The 12,482-nt window shown below is 41.8% G+C and overlaps 1 pseudogene; it reads right to left on the reverse strand.

Moving 5' to 3' along the window:
• Positions 1-10,144: 10,144 nt before the first annotated feature.
• LOC147879877 (uncharacterized) lies at positions 10,145-10,873 on the reverse strand (annotated as a pseudogene).
• Positions 10,874-12,482: the final 1,609 nt, after the last annotated feature.

The raw sequence follows: 12,482 nt of genomic DNA on the forward strand, positions 1-12,482 counted from the left end.
GTGCATGAGGCATAGAATACCATGATCGAGGTATATGACCACGATGTGCATGAGGCATAGAATACCTCAATCGAGGTATATGACCACTGTGTGCGTGAGGCATAGAATACCACGATCGAGGTATATGACCACGATGTGCATGAGGCATAGAATACCTCAATCGAGGTATATGACCATTGTGTGTGTGAGGCATAGAATACCTCGATCGAGGTTTATGACCACAATTGAGGTTTTTGGAAATGGCAAAATAATCAAATGACAAATCAAATCGTCATGGTTTATGACCACAATCGAGGTATTTGGAGTAGACCACAAAAATTAGTTTTAAAACAAAATCCAATGTAATTTTAGTAGCCAATTATTTTCAATCTTAGCACCTTCTCCACCAATAATAATCAAGAGCGATCTAGTGGATGAGTAAGAGCAATCTAGTGGATGAGTTGAGGCTCTCTATAAGACAACACGTTTTGGTTCATTTCACCCATTCTTAGCCATTCTTGCCTCCCCATCACTTTGTCACACCTTCCATCCTAGTTTCAATGAGAATGGGTTTTCAAAGCCGTAGAGCTAGTAGACGTGAAAGATGTAGGAACCCCCCCCCAAATCTCATTGACGAGGAGCACAAGCAGAAGGCTTGTGAGTGCAAGAGAGCCTCTAGAGCTAGAGCTCGCGTTGCCATCACCGATCCACCTCCACCTCTACATCCCACCTCCACCTCCACCTCAACCCCCACCCCCACCCCCACCCCCACCTCCATTGTTCCCCCCTCCACATCCTCATCCGCTCCCCTACCTCCAGCCTCCACCCTTCCCTTAGCCACCTACATTTTGCCCTCCACCTCTACCTCTTCCCCCTCTACCCTCCCCCTCCCCCTCCCCCTCCCCCTCCCCCCCTTCCCCTTGTTGCCTCCCTTCCCCCCTCCACCCTACCATCTCCCATTGATCCCCTTGCCCCACCTTGCAGCAGTAGTGTCGCTTCATGATGTGACTTGCCGAAGTCCACTATCCATCGTCGTACTAGCAAGATTGTGCAGTCTTTTTTAGTGACCTCGCACCAGCTTCACAATCTGCTCTTCTCACGTCCCTGATTGATCACCCTGCCTTGGTAGAGTATAGGAGGCTTGCTGGTCTTGGTGCACGTAGAGATAGGGTTGTATGTAGTGAGGTCCTTAGTAGTGTTCGACGTTCCTATGATTCTATTAAGCATAGGAACTCTAGTGATGCCTTGGTAGCACATCGTGCTATTGTGGCTGCCATTAGTAGACCTCATATGATAGGTCATGTGTGTACCGCTTCACGTCTTCTTCAGATTGCACCGCGCACATTGCGAGTAGGCATGATTAGGAGGCAGATCTAGAGGATAGTGAGATTGATGCTCTTTGGGCTTTGAGTGGTCATGCACCTCGTAGCGATCGATTGTTGGATGATTCCACTAGGTCCTTCATACAACAGTTTTGGGAGGAGCATTGCAGAGCATCCCTAGTGCTCAAGAAGGCATTGCGGAAGAGGGTGTCACAGGATGTGTACATTGAGCATGGTGCATGTTTTTTGGAGTGTACCCAGGCTGAGTTGTACACTCAGTTTGGGTACACTCCAAATCTCATTGACGAGGAGTGCAAGCAGAAGGCTTGTGAGTGCAAGAGAGCCTCTAGAGCTAGAGCTCGCGTTGCCACCACCGATCCACCTCCACCTCTACATCCCACCTCCACCTCCACCTCCACCTCCACCCTCACCCCCACCCCCGCCCCCACCTCATTGACGAGGAGCGCAAGTAGAAGGCTTGTGAGTGCAAGAGAGTCTCTAGAGCTAGAGCTCACATTGCCACCACCGATCCACCTCCACCTCTACATCCCACCTCCACCTCCACCTCCACCCCCACCCCCACCTCCATTGTTCCCCCCTCCACATCCTCATCTGCTCCCCTACCTTCAGCCTCCGCCCTTCCCCTAGCCACCTACATTTTGCCCTCCACCTCTACCTCTTCCCCCTCCACCCTCCCCCTCCCCCTCCCCCTCCCCCCCTTCCCCTTGGTGCCTCCCTTCCCCCCTCCACCCTACCATCTCCCATTGATCCCCTTGCCCCATGTTGCAGCATCAGTGTTGCTTCACGATGTGACTTGCTGAAGTCCACTATCCATTTTCATACTAGCAAGATTGTGCAGTCTTTTTTTAGTGACCTCATGCCAGCTTCACAGTCTGCTCTTCTCACATCCCTGATTGATCACCGTGTCTTGGTAGAGTATAGGAGGCTTGCTGGTCTTGGTGCACGTAGAGATAGGGTTGTATGTAGCGAGGTCCTTAGTAGTGTTCGATGTTCCTATGCTTCTATTAAGCATAGGAACTCTAGTGATGCCTTGGCAGCACATCGTGCTATTGTGGTTGCCATTAGTCGACCTCATATGATAGGTCATGTGCGTACCGCTTCACGTCTTCTTCAGATTGCACTGTGCACATTGCGAGTAGGCATGATTAGGAGGCAGAGTCTAGAGGATAGTGAGACTGATGCTCTTTGGGCTTCGAGTGGTCGTGCACCTCACAGCGATCGATTGTTGGATGATTCCACTAGGTCCTTCATACAACAGTTTTGGGAGGAGCATTGCAGAGCATCCTTGGTGTTCAAGAAGGCATTGCAGAAGAGGGTGTCATAGGGTGTGTACATTGAGCATGGTGCATGTTTTTTGGAGTGTACCCACAGTGAGTTGTACATTCAGTTTGTAGAGGCGCACCCGGAGTTTAGGATTGGGCAGAGGTCATTTGAGCGATGCAAGCCATGGTTTGTGCGATGCTCTCAGGAGCGTGACACATGCTGTTGTCACTACCATGTGGATTTTGGATTGATGTATGACGTATTCCATTCCCTTGATGGTCATAGGGGAGTGGTTCCTACTAGCTCTTGTGACTTCATTCATTCCATATTGTGTACATGAGATGGCGATGCTTTATTCCACTCCCTTGATTGTGTGGAAGGCAGGTGTACTTTGTGTGGTGACTTTGCTAGAGTGCCACGAGTTGCACTAGATACTTGTGACATGCAGATGGTTCATTGGCAACAGTATGAGTACAATACCCTGACATTAGATGGTGGTGCACAGTCGAGGAGGTTGAGCTTGTGGGGAAGGAGACACCACGTGTTGTATTTATTGATAGTTTTCGAGGGAAGCTATACTACTACATACACCACTCGCACACTGCGAAGTGGGAGGATCATCAGTTCCATGCATGTTTGAGGACATTTCCTATAGGAGTGGTTGTCTCAGTGGTGGACCTTGCAGAGAATTATACCTTTGCACCATAGCATGAGATCTAATTGGAGTATTATTTCTCCGAATAGGTGATGTGTGATTGAGTTATTGGTTTTTAAATGGCCTCATTATATTGAATTATTTCAATAGTCATATTTTTTTTCAATGCCATATTGCACGTTGCTATATTTGTGCACATTAGCTATCGTCATGCATAGGCTCATGTGGATGGCATTGATAGCACCATGGACTCACCGTCATTGTGCGAGAGTATCACTTTTACATTAGTGATGATCGATCGCATGATGCCCATTTTGTGCAGCATTCCTTCACTTTGCATGATAGTTTCTTGAGGGATCATGGTGTCACATGGCAGTGGCACTGGAACTGGTCAGACGGCTGTGGTGGTCAATTCAAATCTGCTAGACAGTTTTATTGGTTCTGTAGATGGCATTGTGAGACAGGCATTCCGATCACATGGAGCTATTTCGAGACAGGGCATGGTAAGGGAGAGCACAATGGTGCAGGTGCTTGCGTGAAGCATGCTTTGCATCGATACTAGTTGCGTCACAGTGCCGAACGCTTCAAGGATGCACATGATGTGGTGCGGTGGTGCAGCCATCACTTATCCACTAGTGCTATCTCCTCATTTCAATCGCGTGATGATAGGGTGGTGAGCCGATATTTTTGGTGCATGGACATTGGGAGTATTGATCAGTCTAGGCCTTTTGATTGTCATTCAGTGTCTAGCACTCTTGATTTCCATTCCATCAGGAGCATAGGTGAGTCTCACCCTGTGATCTTTTCTCGACAGTTTGCATGTTTTTGCTCCGCATGCATTGATGATGATTGGGGAGGGTGCTCCATGATACCATGGGCTGATCCATGGGCACGGCGAGTGCTTTCTCCCTTCCAACCTTGGGAGGAGGTACATGATGATCAGGATGCAGGATTCAATTCCTCTAGAGATTATGACCAGCTTACATATATGTTGTGTATTGGTGATATCTTTGCGGTCATTGCTTTGGAGGGCAATGAGGAGGGTGTGGATTATTACTTGTTGTGATACTCTATGGTGAAGAGTGTGCTGAATGAGGATACAGTGGATGGGCATGGGATGCAATTCAATGCTCATAGCATGATCATAGGTGGCCACTATTTTTAGCAGATACAGAGGCATGGTCGCTATATTGAGTTCTAGGAGTACATGGTGGATCAAGAGGCATACATGTATTCTCATCTTGTTGTTGCGATCAAGATTACTTTGAGTCGTGCTCGCACTCGCAAGGTGACATCTACTCCACGATGGTGCCTTGCAGTGGAGGATCACGAGAGCATACTTGCAACTATTGGCATGAGAGCTGATCCTGACAAGTAGCACATTACATATCATAGTTTTGGGATCCTCAGTTGATCAGATAGATTTTTATTAGGTATCACTAGTTGATTACATATTTTTGTATTCGATATGTAAAGGCTCATTGTGTGACCATACCATTGTAATTTTCATGGACTCATATTTTGTACTTCACTATGATGGTTTTCTACACGTTCATACACATCATTATATTAGATTCTATTTTATACATGATGTCCGTTGTCTTCTCAATGGGATTTGTTGTTTTTGTAAAACAAAAAATTGTTTATTAGTAGTAATGTTGTAATTGTGTTTTGTGCTTTAGGACATTTTAAAAATGTGACTAAGAAAATTTGCGCACGTACTAACCAAATACACATGTGGACTTATCTATTAGGGATGAAACTTTGCACGGCTCGTAGGCTACCCTAGACCTACATCCATGCAAGATTTGGTCTCTAACTTATTTGGTATGTGCCATGTGGAAAGTATAATGTGTACATTTTTACAATCCCTACTAGTGACTACGTATGAAAAACGGTGCACGTACTAACCAAATATGCATGTGGACTTATCTGCTGGGGATGAAACTTTGCACGGCTCTCAGGCTACCCTAGACCTACATCCACGCAAGATTTGGTCTCTAACTGATTTGGTATGTGCCATGTGGAAGGTATAATGCGTACATTTTTACAATCCCTACTAGTGACTACGTATGAAAAATGGTGCATGTACTAACCAAATATGCATGTGGACTTATCTGTTGGGGATGAAACTTTGCACGGCTCTCAGGCTACCTAGACCTACATCCATGCAAGATTTGGTCTCTAACTAATTTGGTATATGCCACATGGAAGGTATAATGCGTACATTTTTACAATCCCTACTAGTGACTACGTATGAAAAATGGCTCACGTACTAACCAAATATGCATGTGGACTTATCTGTTGGGGATGAAACTTTGCACGGCTCTCAGGCTACCCTAGACCTACATCCACGCAAGATTTGCTCTCTAATTGATTTGGTATGTGCCACGTGGAAGGTATAATGCGTAAATTTTTACAATCCGTACTAGTGACTACGTATAAAAAATAGTGCACGTACTAACCAAATACGCATGTGGACTTATCTGTTGGGGATGAAACTTTGCACGGTTCTTAGGCTACCCTAGACCTACATCCATGCAAGATTTGGTCTCTAACTAATTTGGTATGTGCCACGTGGAAGGTATAATGCCTACATTTTTACAATCCCTACTAATGACTACGTATGAAAAATGGCGCACGTACGAACCAAATATGCATGTGGACTTATCTGTTGGGGATGAAACTTTGCATGGCTCTTAGGCTACCCTAGACCTACATCCACCCAAGATTTGGTCTCTAACTGATTTGGAATGTGCCACATGGAATGTAATGCATACATTTTTACAATCCCTACTAGTGAGTACGTATGAAAAATGGTGCATGTACTAACCAAATATGCATGTCGACTTATTTGTTGGGGATGAAACTTTGCACGGCTCTCAGGCTACCCTAGACCTACATCCATGCAAGATTTGGTCTCTAATTGATTTGGTATGTGCCACGTGGAAGGTATAATGCGTACATTTTTACAATCCCTACTAGTGACTATGTATGAAAAATGGCGTATGTACTAACCAAATATGCATGTGGACTTATTTGTTGGGGATGAAACTTTGCACAGCTCTCAGGCTACCTAGACCTACATCCATGCAAGATTTGGTCTCTAACTGATTTGGTATGTGCCACGTGGAAGGTATATTGCATAGATTTTTACAATCCCTACTAGTGACTACATATGAAAAATGGTGCACGTACTAACCAAATATGCATGTGGACTTATCTGTTGGGGATGAAACTTTGCACGGCTCTTAGGCTACCCTAGACCTACATCCATGCAAGATTTTGTCTCTAACTGATTTGGTATGTGCGATGTGGAAGGTATAATGCGTACATTTTTACAATCCCTACTAGTGACTACATATGAAAAATAGCACACGTACTAACCAAATATGCATGTGGACTTATCTGTTGGGGATAAACCTTTGCACGGCTCTCAGGGTACCCTAGACCTACATGCATGCAAGATTTGGTCTCTAACTAATTTGGTATGTGCCATGTGGAAGGTATAATGCGTACATTTTTACAATCCCTACTAGTGACTACATATGAAAATTGGCGCACGTACTAACCAAATACGCATGTGGACTAATCTGTTGGGGATGAAACTTTGCACGGCTCTCGGGATACCCTAGACCTACATCCACGCAAGATTTGGTCTCTAACTTATTTGGTATGTGCCACGTGGAAGGTATGATGCGTACATTTTTACAATCCCTACTAGTGACTATGTATAAAAAATGCTGTACGTACTAACCAAATATGCATGTGGACTTATCTGTTGGGGATGAAACTTTGCATGGCTCTTAGGCTACCCTAGACCTACATCCATCCAAGATTTGGTCTCTAACTGATTTGGTATGTGCCATATGGAAGGTATAATGCATACATTTTTACAATCCCTACTAGTGACTACGTATGTAAAATGGCGCATGTACAAACTAGATACGCATGTGGACTTATCTGTTGGGGATGAAACTTTGCATGGATCTCAGGCTACACTAGACCTACATCCATGCAAGATTTGGTCTCTAACTGATTTGGTATGTGCCACATGGAAGGTATAATGCGTACATTTTTACAATCCCTACTAGTGACTACCTATCAAAAATGGTGCACATACTAACCAAATACGCATGCGGACTTATCTGTTGGGGATGAAACTTTGCACGGCTCTCAGCCTACCCTAGACCTACATCCATGCAAGATTTGGTCTCGAATTGATTTGGTATATGTGCCACGTGGAAGGTATAATGCGTACATTTTTACAATCCCTACTAGTGACTACGTATGAAAAATGGTGCATGTACTAACCAAATACACATGTGGACTTGTCTGTTGGCGATGAAAATTTGCACAGCTCTTAGGCTACCCTAGACCTACATCCACGCAAGATTGGGTCTCCAACTGATTTGGTATGTGCCATTTGGAAGGTATAATGCGTACATTTTTACAATCCCTACTAGTGACTACGCATGAAAAATGGCGCACCTACTAACGAAATATGCATGTGGACTTATCTGTTGGGGATGAAACTTTGTGCGGCTCCCAGGCTACCCTAGACCTACATCGATGCAAGATTGGGTCTCAAACTAATTTGGTATGTGCCACGTGGAAGGTATAATGCGTACATTTTTACAATCCCTACTAGTGACTACATATGAAAAATGACGCACATACTAACCAAATATGCATGTGGACTCATCTGTTGGGGATGAAACTTTGCACAGCTCTAAGGCTACCCTAGACCTATATCCACCCAAGATTGGGTCTCCAACTGATTTGGTATGTGCCACGTGGAAGGTATAATGCATGCATTTTTACAATCCCTACTAGTGACTATGTATGAAAAATGGCGCACGTACTAACCAAATACGCATGTGGACTTATCTATTGGGGATGAAACCTTGCACGGCTCTCAGGCTACCCTACACCTACATCCACACAAGATTGGGTCTCCAACTGATTTAGTATGTGTGACATGGAAGGTATAATGCATACATTTTTACAATCCCTACTAGTGACTACGTATGAAAAATGGTGCACGCACTAACCAAAGATGCATGTGGACTTATCTTTTGGGGATGAAACATTGCGTGGCTCTTAGGCTACCCTAGACCTATATCCATGCAAGATTTGATCTCCATCTGATTTGGTATGTGCCACGTGGAAGGTATAATGCGTACATTTTTACAATCCCTACTAGTGACTACGTATGAAAAATGGCACACGTACTAACCAAATATGCATGTGGACCTATCTGTTGGGGATGAAACTTTGCATGGCTCTTAGGCTACCCTAGACCTACATTCATGCAAGATTTGGTCTCCAACTGATTTGGTATGTGCCACGTGAAAGGTATAATGTTTACATTTTTACAATCCCTACTAGTGACTACGTATGAAAAATGGCGCACGTACTAACCAAATACGCATGTGGACTTATCTATTGGGGATGAAACTTTGCGTGGCTCTTAGGCTACCCTAGACCTTCATCCATGCAAGATTTGGTCTCTAACTAATTTGGTATATGCCACATGGAAGGTATAATGCATACATTTTTACAATCCCTACTAGTGACTACGTATGAAAAATGGTGCACGTACTAACCAAATATGCATGTGGACTTATCTGTTGGGGATGAAACTTTGCACGACTCTTAGGCTCCCTAGACTTACATCCATGCAAGATTTGATCTCTAACATATTTGGTATGTGCCACGTGGAAGGTATAATGCGTACATTTTTACAATCCCTACTAGTGACTACGTATGAAAAATGGTGCACGTACTAACCAAATATGCATGTGTGCTTATCTATTGGGGATGAAAATTTGCACAGCTCTTAGGCTACCCTAGACCTACATCCATGCAAGATTGGGTCTTCAACTGATTTGGTATGTGCCACATGGAAGGTATAATGCGTACATTTTTACAATCCCTACTAGTGACTACGTATGAAAAATGGTACACGTACTAATCAAATATGCATGTGGGCTTATCTATTGGGGATGAAACTTTGCAGGGCTCTTAGGCTACCCTAGACCTACATCCATGCAAGATTGGGTCTCCAACTGATTTGGTATGTGCCATGTGGAAGGTATAATGCATACATTTTTTACAATCCCTACTAGTGATTACGCATGAAAAATGGTGCACGTACCATTCCAATGAGCACCATTCCATGCTAAACATTGACATTTTTATCTTAATCTACCATTTACAAAAATTAGTAACAATATTAGTGTAATAATTGCAAGCATTGATATATATGAAATTCAATATGATATTCAAAATGATAAAGTTCATAGCACGAGAGAGCGAGAGAGAGAGAGAGAGAGAGAGAGAGAGAGAGAGAGAGAGAGAGAGAGAGACCTTATACTTGAACATCTTTTCAATGCTTAATGTTTACAATTACTCCAAACAGAATTATTTTTAAAATACCTTATGTATTAGATGTCTGATTTGAGATATCCAAAATTCAAAATGATACTCCTAATTTTAAATGTTTATGTTAGATTTGAACAAACTATAAACTGAGATAAACAAAGTAAGAAGAACATCATGAAAGTACCCTAGTCCAAACCACCCTACGATGTGGCCACATCAATGTCAGCAAAGCATACAAGGCACACTTATCGTGCCATCATGTGGCGGGTCATGTAATGGAGATGTGCAATGTGGCCGCACCCTAGTCCAAACCACCCTACGATGTCAAAATCCTCATGGCAAAGGATGCAAGTGGCGGTAGGAAGCCTGGCTATGATTGGTGCATCTATGGGTGTCCTAGTCGGCACATCTATAAGAGGAGCAGGGTACAGGGCCACACTAGGGTCGATCCTATGGCAAGATGGATCACGACTAATATGTCTCAACTGCAAAATATAGTGCTCCGCTCAATGGTAGGCTATGCATGTCCGAATCCTCTGCTCCTCCAAATTTACCTCCAACTGTCGTACTCGAGACTCCATATCCTATCATAATAGATGTGCCTGCCAAGCAAACATGTCGCGTACATGGTGAGAATGAACCAAAAAACTTCAGTTCAAAATACGCAACAAAAAAATATACTAAAATAATCAGAATAACTAACCTCAACCCTAGACTTAGCCAACAATGCCTCCAACTCTGCAATCCGTGCGTCTCGAGTCTCCAACTCATGCTGAGGCGGTGTAGATGTGGGAGGTGGTGTAGATGTGGGAGGCTCCATAGATGTGGGAGGTGGGGGAGGTGGAATCGAAAGTGATCTTGATAGGGCAGAGACCATGTCATGCAAGGATGAGGCCACTAAATGAACATCCCCCCTAATCCATCCTCCAATAGCTCGCAATGCCAGTGTAGGGATAGTGTGTAGCTCTGGTGCCTTGCGTCGAGGTCGAACACCTGCAGTCTGACGCTCTTGACGCCCCATCCTACCATGTCCTGCTTCTGATCCTAGACAGGTACTAAGGTAGTCTAGCCGATGACCAAGCACAAACTCGGCGTATAGCTACGTGGCAAATGACTTGGCTATTTGACGGTTGTGAGGCAATCGACCACCATTCGCAGCGAGATATCTCGGATAAATGTGTGCTGCTTTGACGAGGTGCTTACAACGTAAAATATAAAAGGGCTGCCCTCGCCTCAGTGTGACCATCCCAAAACATATCCTCTAAGACCTGCCTATGAGGTGACTCATGCTCAAACAACTCTCGAATGGCTCTCCAATCCAAGCCATGACCACCAATCTCTGCCTCAACCTATGTCTGAAAGGTATCCAAAGCGTCCTCAACTGTGTCTAATCGACCTAGAGCATCAATGAATGAATCTATAACCAAGTGAGGGGGTGCCCTAGCATCCTGCAGTGCCCTCATCTCAGCTCTCAAAATCGCTATCTGCATATGAACAGTGGTGCCAGAACCTGCGCGCTAGTTGGCGCATGCACAAAAAAAAATATGGAAATTAATATTCTATTTGGGTAATGAAAATTAATATTCTATTCAATGGGACCTAATAATCTATTTGCGTAATGAAAACTTTTACCTAGCAAATTTTGATTGAATTTTTGCAAAAGCTCATGACAAGGTTTCATGGAGTTACAAAAGTCTTTGTATTTGTCTATGTAACTATATCCATACATAGATCTACAACCTTCCCTAGTTCCCTATTTCTATAGTTTCATGTGCCACCTAAAGGAATTGCTAGCTACATGATCTTCCCTCTCCTTGCATCAACCTCTCGCAGCATATGATTTGAAAATGATGTGTAGGCGAATGTGTTGTTTAAATCATCCTATTTGTTTGATTGATTACACTTAGTCACGTATTCCTTGATGATTAAAAAAAAACAAAATATATACGTTTTGACATTTAAATAAAAACTTCACTAACTTGAAAAATAATATAAAAGCTACTTTAAACTCTTATTTTCTTTTTTTTTAATAGATGATTTTTAAAAATAAAATTTAAACGTCTTTATATTTAATTCAAAACTTCACTAATCTAAAAGCTAACATAAAAACTACTTTAATCTCTTTTTTTTTAAATAGATGATTTTTAAAAACAAAATATATACGTTTTTTACATTTAAATAAAAACTTCACTAACTTAAACAATATAAAAGCTACCTTAAACTCTTATTTTCTTTTTTTCTTAAAGATGATTTTTAAAAATAAAATTTAAACATTTTTTTATTGAAATAAAAAAAGCTAACATAAAAACTACTTTAATCTTTTTTTTTTAAATAGATGATTTAAAAAATAAAATATATATGTTCTTTACATTTAAATAAAAACTTCACTAACTTAAATAATGTAAAGGCTACTTTAAACTCTTATTCTCTTTTTTTCTTAAAGATGATTTTTAAAAATAAAATTTAAATGTTGTTTTATTTAAATAAAAAAAGCTAACATAAAAACTACTTTAATCTCTTTTTTTAAAAATAGATGATTAAAAAAAATAAAATATATATGTTTTTTACATTTAAATAAAAACTTCACTAACTTAAATAATATAAAGGCTACCTTAAACTCTTATTTTTTTTTTCTTAAAGATGATTTTAAAAAATAAAAAATAAAATTTTTTTATTTAAATAAAAAAAGCTAACATAAAAACTACTTTAATCTCTTTTTTTTTAAATAGATGATTTTTAAAAACAAAATATATACGTTTTTTACATTTAAATAAAAACTTCACTAACTTAAATAATATAAAAGCTACCTTAAAATCTTATTTTCTTTTTTTCTTAAAGATGATTTTAAAAAATAA

Source organism: Dipteris shenzhenensis, chromosome 33 (assembly GCF_047967505.1).
Source record: "Dipteris shenzhenensis isolate YYH24624 ecotype China chromosome 33, Dip_SZ_1.0, whole genome shotgun sequence".
In the NCBI taxonomy this organism is placed as follows: Eukaryota; Viridiplantae; Streptophyta; class Polypodiopsida; order Gleicheniales; family Dipteridaceae; genus Dipteris; species Dipteris shenzhenensis.